This window comes from Lytechinus pictus, chromosome 7, assembly GCF_037042905.1.
Source record: "Lytechinus pictus isolate F3 Inbred chromosome 7, Lp3.0, whole genome shotgun sequence".
Classification (NCBI taxonomy): Eukaryota; Metazoa; Echinodermata; class Echinoidea; order Temnopleuroida; family Toxopneustidae; genus Lytechinus; species Lytechinus pictus.
Genome location: NC_087251.1, coordinates 34,795,096 through 34,811,269, shown reverse-complemented (window position 1 = coordinate 34,811,269; position 16,174 = coordinate 34,795,096).

Sequence of the window (16,174 nt, the reverse complement as noted above, 5' to 3'; positions counted from 1 at the left end):
AAAAAAACGCCCCTTTTAATTTGTCATTTGATACCGAAATAAAATCTTGAGAGGTGAATTATTTATAACATCTGTATCTGGGCATTTGCCAAAGACCTATTATGAGCATTCGATTCAAATACTGTATTCATTCATTGTAACAAGCCATTGAATAGACCACAGAGCGATGAATCCACGTCCATTTGTTATTTCGCTCGTGCAATCCTCGAGAAAAAAAGTCTGGTTTATGACGTAAGAATGCAACACACCTGCTAAAAGTAACTGCGGTGCGTCTGAAAATTTCTGGTCAAACCATTTGATAGCAACAGTTTTCAGAGATACTGACTGGTCAGTAAAAAATGCAGCTAATTGTATATTTTTGTTATATCAGCCATTTACAATCTCGGGGTGGTGGCACCTGAATGCCCGTCTTATTCAAATTCAATTCTGTTTTATTGAAAATATTCATCAACAAGACCGAAGACTTACATTGTAAGTTCACAATGAAAAAAAAAAGAACAAATACGTGCACAATGTATATCAAATACATGGTCTATTATTTATCCAATCATACACAGACAATATAATAATGAAAGCTGTCACATGGAGGAAAGGGCAGGGGGCGTTCGAGATGACCCGTATGCCCGTATGATTTCCTTCTTCCTTAATCCCAACATATACATATTTATATTTTTCATAACAAATTGATTTATGTATGAATTTATGTTTACAAGAAAAATATGTGATGAAATGGAAGAAAACAAATGTTTTATTTGAATTGAAATTCCAATTGAATAACAAAATAACTGAGGCCTTGAAAGAGTTACATAATAGTGCATACGAAGTTTCCCAAATTTGTTATGTAGATATATGATGATAGGAATGAAACACCAGCGGAGTCTCCTCCCTCCTTCTCTCTCCCTCTCTTTCTTTCTCCCTCTCTCATTGAAAAGTGGTTGTCCCTTAAAAAAAAATCAGTTTGTTTCCTCTACTGTTTTCCGGTTTTAACACGCCTATATACTAATGATTTTTCATTTTTTATGATTTATCAATTGATCTTTAAATAGAAATCAGTGTAGGTTTTAATAAGTAATCATACGTGTTTGTTTTTAAACTCGATTAACAGTTTCGTCTTTTATAGTTACAAATTAATTGATTGATACTAATTCACCCTGTATAAGAGCTGGCATAGTTGAAAAAATGCCCATTATCAGGGGCCGCAGAAGCGGGGGGGGGGGGCTGGTGGGGGACTTCAACCCCCACTTTTTTCCAAAACAATGTACAAAAACGTAAAAATGACCATACGATTGTGGTTTTTTGCATGGTCAGCCCCCCCCCCCCCCCACTTTGGAAACCGTTCCGCGGCCCCTGATTATGACCGTGCATTGGAGGATTTCAAGGGGCCGTCCGTCCCCTAACAAATAAGATTTGGAATCATGACTTTGTATAGTGATAACCGATTTTTCGGGAGGGGCTGGTTAGCAATTTTTTTTTCTACTCCCGTACGATCCGCCTATTGTGATCTTTCATCGATTGTTGACTGTTACATTTACGTTTCATATTGCCGTGTAAAATCCCCTGAATTCACTGTTTCTACATCAGATATACTTGAATTAACACCATTCATTTGTTTTAGGCACCGCCTACTATTTGCCTGGATGTAAAAATATATCCCTCCGCGCACTGACCATTTGCTGACCATTCTTCCAGTTCATTTTAATCAGATTACAGAAAATAGACATTGTTACTATGATAAGTTAGGTTGCATGTGATGGATCAAAATTCCACCTTTATCAGTTGCATCATTGAGAGTTAGACAATTATACCCTTTTTACACAGGATTTTCTTAACCCCGGACTATCGCTAACCCCGTACTATCCTTAACCCCGTACTATTTTTTTTCCTTTTCACACATGCCAAATTGTTATCGCTAACCCCGGATAAGGAATGCTTGCTTTTCACACACGAAACTCGCTAACCCCGGACTAGTGGTTTTTGTCGATCATTCGTAGTACAAGTACTTCACTCGTACCTTTTTACATACGCTAAAATTTCCTTAACCCCGTACTATATAGTGCGGGGTTAAGCTTAGCCCACTTTCGTTTTACACTAGCGATCTTAACCCCGTACTATCGCTCTTAGCACCGCAATTGCTGGGATAACCCTGCTTTTTTGCAGGGCCAAATAATCCCGTACTAAAGGTGGGGTTAGCCCACTTTGCAAAAATGCTGTGTAAAAAGAAAGTGGGCTAAGCTTAACCCCGTACTATAGGTGGGGCTAAATTGCCATTTAGCCCCACCTATAGTACGGGGTTAAGGAAATTTTAGCCTGTGTAAAAAGGGTATAAATATCACCAGAAAGGCAAGTAGAGGTGTTTTGTTTATTGTTTGCATCATTTATTTTAATAAGTGTTATAGCATAAAGTGAAATTTAACTGATAAAGGTATTGGGTTTGTAGGGTTATGGTCAATGCTTTTTACATTCGCATTGCATTAAGAAGGTTAATAGTGAAATCTTTTTCTTGAAGGTTGAATATAAAATATGTTGATCATATGATATAAGAATTATTCATGATTCCGCTTAAACCAGAATGCCAGAACAAGAAAAGAGTGGTTTCATTTCTCTCGACAGTATTTAAACCATTCTTAAACATTTAATAGCAAAAATCATAAGACAAAAATTAAAAAAAAAAGTCTATACGATTTGTTGCTAAAGACCCCAAATTTAGATTGGATTAAAATATGAATAAAAAGGACCCACATTTTGACTGACATTTTGTATTTTGGTACAGAATTCGACAGATTTGTTCAAATAAAGGTGTCATTTGTCAAAGAAAAGTTGTGATACTGGGCAAGACAGTAGCCAGTGACCAATCCGATCTTTTGCAAGGAAGAGGGGATCGATCGGCCACGCCCTCGTGAAGCCGGCATCTTGTATCTACGTACCCCTGACCCAGACTGCGATGGCGTCATGTTGCCGGAAGCCATTTCTCTGTAGGGTAAGTAACTATATATCAAAAAGAATAGAAAATGAAATATCCTACAAGTTGATAAAGATTTTATTGCCATTTGAGTAAAGTGCACTCTTGAGCTAAATCGAAAATGTAAAATATGGAAATAAAATCAGGTATATACCTATAATTATGTTGAATAAATCACAAAAACAAAGAGTTTTTAAAAACTTATAAAACCACGTATTAACATAAATCGGAAAGTAATAGAATCTTCTTGTTTTAATTATTGATTAAGGTCTTAAAGTTACAATGGCGACACCAGGATTTTAAAGGTGGGGGCAACTATAGGACCCCCCCAAAAAAATATTCATTTTTCACAATTTCTGGGAGGGGGTTGGCAACGGGAGGAAAGGAATGGGGTGGGGGCTTAGTGCCGCCCTTGCAAAGTTGAGAGACCCAGATTACACAAATATTATTTTTTTCCACGTGCACTTGTAAAATCCCATAGTGGCGTGATGAGCCAAATAATAAACGACCGAAGCGAGCGTGCAAAAAATGACCTTTTGGAAACGAAAGGCTGATTATGTGATAGTTTTTACATGATGCCTTAAAAAAAAAAAAACATAAAATAGCACCATAATTACATTTCCCCTTTCATTTTTTTTTCCCTGGTCGTTTTTTTTTTTTTTTGGGGGGGGGGGGAGGATGGCCCTATCTGTACACCAATGTTGTAATCAATGCTGTATCCTTATATTTCAGTGAAAAAAAACTTGATCTCTAATCATAATACAAGAAAAGGGTATTGAGTTTTTTGGGTTTTTACACGCCTTTGATTTCTTTGCTACAGGCTTCTCGGGCGCTTTTGGGGTATTGATTCTTGGCAGGGACTTCTAAAGGGTTTGCTAGTCAGAAACAACTAATTAAGAGGGTCGCGAGTCATAATGTTTGAAGACGACTAGTGACACCCAGCGACCCCCTTCATCCATTTTGAATAATGGCCCCACCTCACCCATTATGACATAAGGCCCTCTTCATTAAACGACCCTCTAATTTGATTATGACTGGCGACCTTTATCATTAATAAACCCATAGGCGGATCCAGGGGGGGGGGCGAGGGGCCCGCCCCCCCCCCCTATTGGCGAAGCAAAAAAAAGGGGAAAAAAGAAAGAAAGAAAAAAGGGAAAAAGGGGGAAAAGAGAGGGGGAAAGAAGAGGAGGAAGACGAGTGAATAAAATAGGTAAGAGTTGAAAATAAAAATATTTTTTTATGTCACTTTATACAATTTTCGCTCGCGCTTCGCGCTCGCATTGCCTGTTAGGTTACTTTCATATCTTTATTAAGTGCGATCCATATCCACCTTACAATTTTCCTATAAAGTTCTTGAAATATAGAGCTGAAAGTTACTCTTTTTTCAGATCGGAATATCAAATAGTTTAAGCTCGCGCTTCGCGCTCGCTTTTATTTTTATAATAAAAGATGTATTTAGAATGCCTAGATTCTAGGTCTAAATATGAAATACGCGCACGCATGTTTATTCAGATACGCAACTTGTTCTCTATTTAAATCATCCAGTTTCAGATCACAATATCTAAAATTTTCTGCTCGCGCTTTGTGCTGGCATTATTAATAAAGGAAGATCCCCTATTATACTAATTCTTTTCATTATTTACAAAACATGAATAGTGTCCCGTTTTTAGGTCTAAATCTCGATTTTTTCCGCTCGCGCTTCGCGCTCGCATCAATTGTTTAGTTATATAGCTATTCTGTTCACGATTACAAAAATTGATTAAAATTGTACATTCTTTATGTAGAAATGTCAAAAATTTTCAGCTCGCGCTTCGCGCTCGCATTATTTGATTGTTGAAATATGTAACGTCTTTGTGGCTAAGTTCAAGCAGTCCTTAACAGGTACCATTTCTATCAGTTCAAAACGTATATAAAAAAATTCTGCTCGCGCTCTGCGTTCGCATTATTAATGTTAGGAAGATCCCCAATTACTCATCCTTTTCATGATTTATAAAACATGAATAGTGTCTCGTTCAGTAGGTCTAAATCTCGAAATTTTCCGCTCGCGTCGCATCATTTAGTTATATACCTATTCTGTTTAAGTCACAAAAAGTGCTTAGAAGAATGTCAAAAAAATATGTAACTTCTTCATGGCTAACTGCAAGCAGTCTTTAACAGGTACCTTTTCCATCAGTTCATTTCTGCTCGCGCTTCGCGTTTGTAGTAATTATTCATTTCCATATACACTTTTTTTCAGGATAACAAACATTGCCCAGAATGTTCAAAATTTTAGGAAAAATTACTTAAGATTTCCCAAAAAATTTTGCTCGCTTTGCGCTCGCATTATATAAATAAGGATAATGATATTATATATTTATGTTTATTCATAAGAATAAAGCTAAGAAGTGACTATTAAGACTACCCCTTCAAAGAAAAAAAAAATTATCTTCGAGCGGCCGATCGGGGAAAATATGTCTTAAAAATTCCGCCCCCCCCCCCTAATGGCGAAGGCTGGATCCGCCCCCTGAAACCCTTTACGTTTTTCTGACTAGCTATCCTCTTCTGATATTTTGAATAGTAACCATCTTGGATTCGGACTAACGAACCTCATGATTGATGACCCTCATGTTGGATTATTAGAAACGACCCTCATCTTTTATCCTGAACAACCTGGTAACGAACCTTCTGACTAGTAGTCGTAATGACTCTTTGACAAATGACCCCCTTTCTGTTTTATGACTAGCGAACCTTCAGGCAAGTCGGATGGGGCGGGCACTTGGTGACACAATCCAATCAATGTACAGGTGCACTTCAGTTATAGTCATGTAGATTGGCGCTAACTGAATATTCTTTACAAAATTCATACGTCATTTTTCTCATCACGTGATCAATCAATCGGAATCATTTTTCCCCGAGATGAGGAGAGGTCAAGCACGTCCAGCAAAACCGGAGCTACTCAATTTAAATTTCAGAAATTATTTTCAAGGCAGTTAGGAAATGATCATACGTTTGGATATTAACAAGATGGACTTAAAACAGAGAACTGTTTTCTTGGAGTTATCTTGGAGTTTTCTTGGAATTATCTTGGAGTTTTCTTGGACACAAAACTCGTCATTTTTGTGTGCGGACGATAGACACCACTCTCACTACAGAGCTCCGCCGAGACTTCATCCGTACCTCACGGGAGGTTTGCATGGTCTCCGGACGGTCGTCCTACCCTTGTTACGATTGATCTAGACTGCTATTTATGATGTTCTTATATCAGCGGAAAGAGACATATTTGTGGAGCTTTTGAGAAATATTTTCTCACTGGATCTTATATGGAAATTTGTTATGGTGTTGAATTCGTGTTCCTTCAAACATGGATGCATGACGATGCTATCGATCTTCAAAGAGAGGAGGTCGATATAGTTTTGAGGATGCCGAGACTCCAGAAACGTCCCTGTATGAGTGAGTCATTTTACCCGTAGAATTACCTCTCATGGTGTATTATGAAAAACGATCCTCGTCTTTCATTCGAATAACGAACTTGAAAAGTGGTCCTTAGTATTAATCACCCCTTCTCTTTTATGACAATTTCATGACTAGATCTAGCAAACCTTCGGGAAAGTCTTTTTTTGGGGGGTGGGGGGAGTGTGCTCTTTTTCCATCTAAGGATAACGTTAGTAGGAGTTATTGGTAAATTTTGACAACTAAGCTTTATAGATCTATCGTTACTTCTGTATTTAGCTTTTTAAGAGGGTAGATTCTTCCTTTAGAAGAAAAATGAGACGGTAAAACGGGCTTCCATGAATTAATAAAGTGCGAAGCGATATCCAAGTTAGATCTTAAAATAGTCAAGAGACTAGCATTTTGTCATATTTTGTAAGTTAATTTGATTCTTACCTTGGGTTAACGTAATTATTTCATCATTTCTGGAGATTTGCTTCTTTGAAAAAATATTTTGAGATTTTTTCTTGTTTTGTCCGCAACTAAGATAGACTCTTTAACTAAGCCAGGTGCCGGGAAGCTTCGCGGCGGAGCCCACCTGGGTTATGGTACAACATGCGCCGTTGGCGTATGTCAGTCTATGGGATTTTACAGGCGCCCTGCATGTGAAAAATAGTATTTGTGTAATTCGAGTCCCTGAACTTTTTGAAAAACCTTTCAAATCATTTTCAGTACCAAAAAACCCCTACTTTTTTCGATTTACGCTAAAAGGTTGAGTAATTATTATAAAATAGTGTAAAGATGGTTATTAGTCGATCAGGACCCCAGGGAGGACTTTAATGTCTAAATAATTTCTATATTATTGGTATTCTCCGGTGCGATATCTAAATTTATGTGGATAGAATTCAATTTATTTCCACATCTTCATTAAAAACATAAAAAGCAAAATATGTAGGACTCAGTACAAACAATTCAAAAAATATATAATGGAAATGTGGTGGGATCAGAAAAGGTTTTGAAGTAGACCTATGTAATACTACTCGTTTTCACTTTCGCATTTATTTGTATCTTTTCAGATATTAAAATAACAGTCCCCTTATTTTCTTTATTATACCTTTTATTTCCAGATAATACCTTTGAAAAATATTGTCCAATTTCTCGTATTTTTACCCAGAATGTATCTAGTCTCAAAAGGTAATTAAAGTAATATGACTTTTGGCGAAATGTAATGTTTTATTACATGGTACCTAATTTGTTTTAATTGAACCCATCTAGGGGAATCTGGTATTAGAAATATAAAATTTAGTCAAAATAGGGGCCATCTTTTTGTAAATTTGTGGATTTTCACAATATGATTTTAGGTGAGACCCCATAAATATTGTGTCTTATGATTTTGGCGAAATATTAAACATCGATTTAGCATGTCGTACGATGAGTGAAATTAAATTCATAACTAGGCCTATAGATCGTTTTCGGGTGGGGTCATCTGGTAAAATAATAAGCCTACTTCAATTTTCCAATTAGGATCCTTGGAAGGGGGGGGGGGTTCACCCCTAACTCTGTCAGAAACCAATTACAAAAATGTTAATTAGCTTTGATGGTCGTATCGGGAACCCCTACCTAAATTTCTGAAACCGTGAAAAGGTGATCTTTTTTTCTGATCTTGAAATAATGAATTATTTTGTGTTCAAAGCGAAACATGCAGAAGACATCAAATCATCCACTCTTTCTCTCGGTCCTCTCCGTCTTTCTTTCGCCGTCTTCGATCCCGAGAGCTCACATTTTAAAATGTAATTAGCTGTCAATCAGTTTATAGATTAACAAAAGAGTTTTGCGTTCCAGCAGAGGGTTTATGTACATTTCAAGCGTGCAAGTATGCGTTAATTGAAAAAGACTTGTAAATTACCATACGCGTTATTTTAATCGATGCGGCACGTGTCACCTGTCATCATGCCACGCAACTCCAAAAATAAAAGGAATGGAAAAAATGAACCCCCCCCCCCCATCATCACTTTCCACCTGCTCAAAGCTCCACTTTTAGACAGCCAGACAGGCCTTTCACACAGCGCACAAGCATTTCAAGGGATAACTTCTTCCGAGGTTCCCATTTACCTCACCCACCTGGATTGAGTGCAGCGATAAAGTCCGAAGAATATCCACTGGTCCACAACTCTCCACTCAAACGCTTCACACCCTCGTTGACTATCTACTGAAACAATGTCTACCCAGAAAGATAAACAAACATCACCCTTCCATCGCTTTAAAGGTTGATCATACTTTTGGTATAATATTGTGAGCAAACGTTATACTAGTATTTAATTTAAGAGAAAATCAGGGATCGCTTATCAATAACGAAAAGGGATAAAATTTGTCTTATTTAATAGTACAGATGAGAATGAAACAACACTCACTGAGAAGAGGTGACTGTGACGTAACTACTATACTGCCAATCTACTGCCCCCGACTTTCAGGTAATACCCCCCCCCCCCCCCAAAAAAAAAAAAGATAATAATGCTAATAATGGTCAGTTGCAAATTGGATATCTGATTGGAAATTATACGAACTACAATATTCTAAACTGTCGAAAATCAAAATATTTCAAGTTAAAAGTAATAAGAGATCAATATTCACAGTCAAAATGTCACATTTTCTCGCTCGTATGTTCAGTAGTACGCTACAGGATGTGACAAAATGGGTTCATTGAACATGCTGAGCGAGGTGATCAGAATCATGCCCAAGTTGAAGTTGACGGAAGTTATGTTCTTTCCCTTTTTAGGGTGTTTTATTGGTTTTCCTCGCTCGCTGCGCTCGATCGTGGTCTGTATGGATACAGGATGGTCAGAAAATGTATGAAATTTGATAAGCCAAATGACAAGATATTTCTTAGAGCCATGATGTACGAAGAAATTACACTTTTATGATCACAAATAGTGTTTTCTTTTTTTCTCTCGTTCACTGTCCTTGCTCGTATATAAAATACGATATAGATTTAAAACGGAAAGAAAGTAAAAAGTAACGCGAAATTGAATTTTTACTATACATTACAACACGGCTTCAGAAAGCTAATCAAATTTTTAAATGATTCTACTTGTATCGTGCAATGCCGCATTTTGATTACAAATTTTCATATTTGTCGATATTCAAAACCTAAGACAGTGTAATTATTGACAGAAACTTATTTGAATAAGGGAAAAAACATTTATTTTGATATTGATTTATCCATATAAGAGGAAAAGATTGTAGAAAGGAAAGATTTTAACAAGGAAAGATTTTAACATTTTAAATAATCTTAAAACATTTTAAAGCTGACCTTTCATTCAATTTCTGAAAATAAGGTAATTCATATTGGAAATACAATACTGATCAGTTTGCTATGTTATTTTAATTAGAAATGTTTGTAGCTAATGACGTAGAATAAAATGGATAGAAAAAAAAGCACGAGAGATATATATTGGGGATTAATTCATCAGTAACTCAAATACCTTTTCTTTGAACCATGGGGTATAGAAGTACCACGTCTTTTCTGAAGGTTAGCCGCTAGTTACAAAACGGGCCAGTAGCCTTGATATTTTTAGGGGGACCGGGGGCTTCCGAATTATAAAAGTGGACCTTCAGAGTTTATGATCTCTTCCGTACAGTCCCGTAATGAGTCAAAAATTTGAAGGGGCCAGACATAATGCGTACGAGGCAAAATTGAGAAAAAACTGCGAGCGAGTGAAGAAAGTGAGTCAAACTTTTGACCTTTTCAATACAAAAAAAATTGTGATAGATTTTGATGTAATGTTAAGAAAATGATATATTTCACCACTTTTGCCTTTCCTTTTTGTTTTCTATACTTTTCTCCTTTTTTGTTCATTTTTTTGGGGGGAAGGGTCCATGCCCCTAGCCCCCATCTGTACACCAGTGGTTTCATACCTAAGTTCAGTTCCGTTACTCCTAGGGGCGGATCCAACTTTCGCCCATATTGGGCCGGAATATACATTTTCCCCTAAATTTAACAATTTTTTATGTTTTAAGTACATCTTAACATATTAATTACGAACCAAATAAGGTATCTTTTAAACAACTTTGGAAAGCGAGTGCAAGCTCAAAGTTTTGTATATTTTATTGTATTTAGACCTAAAAATTAAACATTCTGAGCAATTTTGTGATCATAATCTGGATGGGTATTTGAATAAATGCAAGCGCGAAGCGTGAGCTACTATTTTTTAAAAACTGACATGAAAACAAGAAAAAATTTCCAGTGTAGGACTGCTTAAAGTGACCCATGGGGGAATACATATCTTACCTAGCATATAATGTGAGCGCGAAGCGCGAGCTGAATCTTGTTTTTTTGTATTTCCCTCATGATCGAGGATTTATTGATGAAACAAAATAAAATTCAGCAATACAAAATATAAAAATCAAGGTAGTATCCTATAGGGATCATAATGGCATATACAATATTATATCAGATGAATTCAAATGTAGTGAAATAATCTTCTTGGTAGCCTATTGTCTACTTTTTACATCTTTTCATTTAATCGAATTTTTAAAATCTCTCTTCTAAACACATAAATAAGACCATTTTCTCTTCTATCATACTTAGTTAAATTTCTTTCCAGAATAAACTTATAAATACACCATAGAGCTACTACTAAAACGATGTATAAATCCTCATGTTCTAGAATGAATAAACGATTTATGTCGATTTTTATTTCTTTATGAAAAAAATCTTTGATAACTCTCTGTAATTAAACAAAAGAGGGTTCATTTAACTCGCAAGTGAAGAATGCATGGATAACATCTTCTTCAACTTTACAATGTAGGCATTTGTTATCGTTTGCAATACCCCATTTATGAAGGTTTTGCTGGGTTGGTAGTAAGTTATAAAAAAAAATGAAACAGAACTCGCGTAGTTTGTTTTCCTGAAGATTCAAGAAAAATCTTTTGAAAACATTCGACCATGTAATATTAATAGACACATTTGTTTCACAAAATAAACAGTGCATATTTACGAGTGGTATCCTATTACAAGACATAATTAATCTATAAAATTCGTTTTTCTTTTTTGTTAACAATAATACAGGGGACTTCCATTCTTTTATTTAGTGGATATTCTGCATTCGTATTTGTGATTTGATGTATTTATACTTTTGGTATAGCTTGCTGGAGTTTCATATAATCAAATATTAAAGTTGCTTTACTTTTCCTCGTTCTCAACACACCAAAAAATTGTTCTGTAATATTGAATGAGCCGTTTTCAATTAAATCATTTGAAAATAGGATTCCAGCATTATACCAGTCTCTATAATAAAACATTCTGCCAATTTAACATTATACTTTGATTAAATCATAAAATCTCTCGAGCTTTTTTCGTTTTCATGCTCTTTATATTCCAGACATACCTGAGACCTTATCATCATCCATGCGTGCAAAACCTCTCCATAAAATATAAGTATTTTTTTTTATATAGTCTTAAGAATGGTTTTATCATAGTTACATAATCTTGTTTTTTAATTTATCATAAATTTGCAATTTACCGTAATGTGTCCGAACAGGGGCTGAAGTCCCCCCCCCCCCCCTGCGTGAACCGCCTGTAGATTTTTGAAGCATTATTGTATCATTCTTGTGGTATTTATCATCCATTTTTATGTGTTTTTATTATTCCAGCGTTTTCACGGAATGAGGAATGAAAGTTATGGACATTGAGATGGAATTTCCAATATATTCATCGCCGACCTCACTACATCTACAATGTGACGCCTCCTCTAATGTTGAACTTGAGAATATAGCCAACAAGACCTGATAACTGCAAGTTAGAAGACTGCAATGCCTGACATCCATTTGTACTATTTGGTTATGGCAACGAAGAAAGAAGAACATTTGGTAACATTCTTTGCGATACTTAAGGAAAAAACGTAAGCTGCAGAAACAGTTTTACAATATTCTTCTTGTGGACATATTTCTTTATTTCCGTGTGCGGACTCGACACCATTTTCGCGGCAGAGCTTCGCCGAGACTAATCCGAACCTCACGGGAGGTTTGTTGATTGGTCTCTGGACGGTTGTTCTCCCCTTAATTTACCCATTTGAACTTGATAATATTGTGAACATCAGCGGACAGAGACTAATTTGTGGAGCTGCGGATAAATATTAAAAACACTGGATCTTAGAGGGAAAATTTGTTTGGAGCTGAAATCATGTTCCTGTGGACATGGATACATGCCGATATCAGAGAGAGGACAGATGTCAGACTGAACATTTGTATGAGTGAGTCCATTTTACCCCTAGAACAACACAGCAATATCACTTACTGATCTTAATGAAACTTTGACATTTATGCATATGGGTTACGGTTGGTTTTAGTGCCAGGATTTGTAGAGTAAGTTAATTAGGCAAAATGATAGGGTCCCCCCATAGGAGCCTGACCGAAGCTTGATCTTAGCCCATCTCCATAAATGTTATTGTGTCATATCAAGAAGATTGCTTTGTTGTCACCTACGGGTAATCGAATTCATTTAAATATTTTTTTTATGAATATGTGCCGAAAGCTTTACAACTTTTTTTTTTAGAAAAAGGTTGTAAGGCTTTCCCCCGACAAATCTCGTTGAATTGTTAGCGAGAATTCGGCGTAATTCGGCGTAATTCCATACAGGGGCGGTGCCGGCAGTGAGGGGGTGGGGCGTTGCCCCCTTTGAATTTTGTTTAAAGTACTTAAAGAAAATTACAAAAGAGGAGAAGAATATAAAAACGAATTAAACAAAATTAAAATATCGTTTTAGTTCCTTGAACTCCATTAGAACACTATAGCTGGCGCAACCTTTCGGTTGTCTTGCCCCCTATACCCTGGCGCCGCCCCTGGGTAAAAATGCGTTCCCATGCCAAGATTATGGCAGGTGAAATTATCGTAGAAAGCATTAACGATATTCGGGCATTAATCGATTTCGTATATAAAAGGCATTACGTTTGCCCTCTAGGAACATCCGTAACGAACGTTTAAAAGGTGAGATATATTACATTTATTTCGTATGTTTGATTATTATTTTTTTACTTTTCGTTTGATTGATTTTGGGGCAGCTTGTTGCCCCTATTTACTTCTTAGTACAGGAGGAACTAAGTGCTGAGTAAGTACTTTTGTATAATATTGATGGCATGCCAATTTTATCCTTTTCTGAATTTCCATACAATTTCTACTTTACTTATAAGGATAATAGTGTGGTTCAGTGCACAGTCCCATATCAGATCGAGTTGTAAACCCCATGGAGAATTATTTTTCCATGGTAATCCTCAAAAAGTCAAGTGTGAGTGCGAATGGATGGATCATGAATAGGCCTATCGATATAGAAACAGATAAAGACCCAACATTTAAAGTCAAAAGAAGACCAAAGATTAGAATAGTTTAATATTCCACTTCTTCCTACACGTAGATATGCTCAGATTGTTTTTGTACAATTCTTAATTGGACAAATAATAGTTCTAACAACTGACAGCCCCATGCACGTAATAGTAATAGATCTAGACACCGTTACCATTATGGACATCATGTGTCGTGTTGACAAAACTGAATATGGGCTATCCATCCGTTTCATATTTTTGTTATTTTATGGGGGAAATTAATACTTTACTATACCATGGTTGTTGCTCAAAGGATCGTGGGTTTTGAATTGGAAAGGGCCATTATATGCGCTTATAAGGAACAAATTGTAACAATCGTATAAAAACATAGGCCTAACTTTCTTTATATTATTATATCTAGATGAAACATTAGCAAACAATTAACAACTTCAATTGTTTACCGCATGGAGATGATGATGATTATTATGATAGCGATAATAGCGCCGGTTATTGATCAATTCAATTAAATTCAAGAATTGCATTTATTGATGATTATGCAATATCGTACATGGATTAAGCTGCAGCTGTAGCTTTCTTGTTAAAAAGGTTGTTGGCACAATATATAAACATCATAATACATTATACATTTATATGAAAAACAATGTAAAATGTAATGAGGAAAATATAATTTTGATTCTTTTTGTAGATCTAGTGCATAATCCTTACATTAAAATAATTATCAGAATCGAGATTTTGATTAACATGGATTTATTGTGTTTATGTTTCAGGTAAGGAATACCCCCAAAAGTGTCTATCCGGCATTAGCAAGGTGGTATTTGGACAGCAAAACAAATCGCGACTTTCGTCGTCTTGCCGACCTGAGTGACTTGAAACCTCTGTCATTATGGTTATATATACCCAGAGAACAATATACTTGTATCACGTCATGATCTTAATGAATGTTGTCGAGCTGGTTTGTGAGGCGAATTTTAATGTCACGGTTTGTAGAAAAGGTCACACATCTAGGACCTTGGTATAGGGGATTGACTAAATTTGCTCGGTAAATTTATGATATCATGTCAAGAAGATTACTGCATTATCGCCCGACGGTTACTTATTCTTAACGCGACTAAAATAGTACGACTATTCCCGAAACGACTTGAGGTGGCGCTTTAGTTAAAATCGTCTTTTGGCTTTACTTTGGACTAGGGAAAAACATAAATCGTTGACTTTGTATTCACGTTTTCCTCCGTCCAATCGTTCATTCATTGAGTCTCTCGTACGATCATTCGTTTCTTGCTTTTAGTCATCATGCTCAATACGTAGCACCGATCGTCTCGTTCGTTTGAATTATCGCGGTAAGTTTAATTTCACTAGTAATCTTATTACAATGTCTTTGTATATATCAATCAATGATATCAGTCTATATTTTCAAATTCGTTATTAACATAACTGTTATTAAAATTTCGTAATTTTGATTTGACACTTTAATACAGATCCACATTTCTTCACATTTAGTAAAGTGATGGAGACATAGTTTTTCATAATATTACCGTTAATTCTATTATCAAAGGGCTTTAGACAAATTAGGTACTTAGAAATTATGAAATCAATGATCAAAATCAAACTAGCAATGAAATAGGTTTGATATTTATTCTATCGATAGATCTAGAAAATGAATAGAAATATTATTTTTTTAAATGGATGATTATTATCAAGTGACAACAAACCATGAGGTTTGTATATTTGGTGCGTGGTTTATGTATAATCAAATGCCAAACAGTCGTCAGAAACAAACTATTTTCCATTATTACTATTTTCTTGTTTATGTTCCAGGTGTTGGATATGAATAGGGGCCTTCATCTTCACGCGCTTTGGAAGAGAAGCTTCTGCAACCATATCGACTAGCAAATACCCTCTTGAAAATCTAACAAGCTCCGCGAGAGTAATCTTCCTGTGGAACAATTATACATCAGTTTTTTTCACTGATATCCAACAAAGCTCATACAACCAAAGAGGTTTAATACGGCTGAACAATTTATCACATCCTTAGAAAGGGATGAAAACTAATTTAATATACCAGATATTTGGTATTCTGGTAGGGTATGGTTGATTGTGGGGTTGACTATTTTGGTTGATAACTCGTAATGAGTAATGACGATATATACACAAACTGTAAAAAAAATGTAACTAAGTTTGATGATTTTAGTTGTAATGTTAGATTGTTTGAGAGCCAGGATATGTATAAGTATTTTATTCCACAGGTTTCCTGCCAGCAGCGATTTGTCAAAACTAGTTTAATTTAGTAATCTCTTTAATCTGAGCTTCGTCACCCTCCCATCAGAAAGCAAGTATTCTCCTTCCAGTTACCACTAGCTTCGTCACCCTTTCATCAGTGAGCAACTAGCCGCCTTCCATCTTCAACTAGCTTCGTCATCCTTTCGTCAGAGAGCAACTAGTCTCCTTCCTTCTAACAATAGTTTCGTCACCC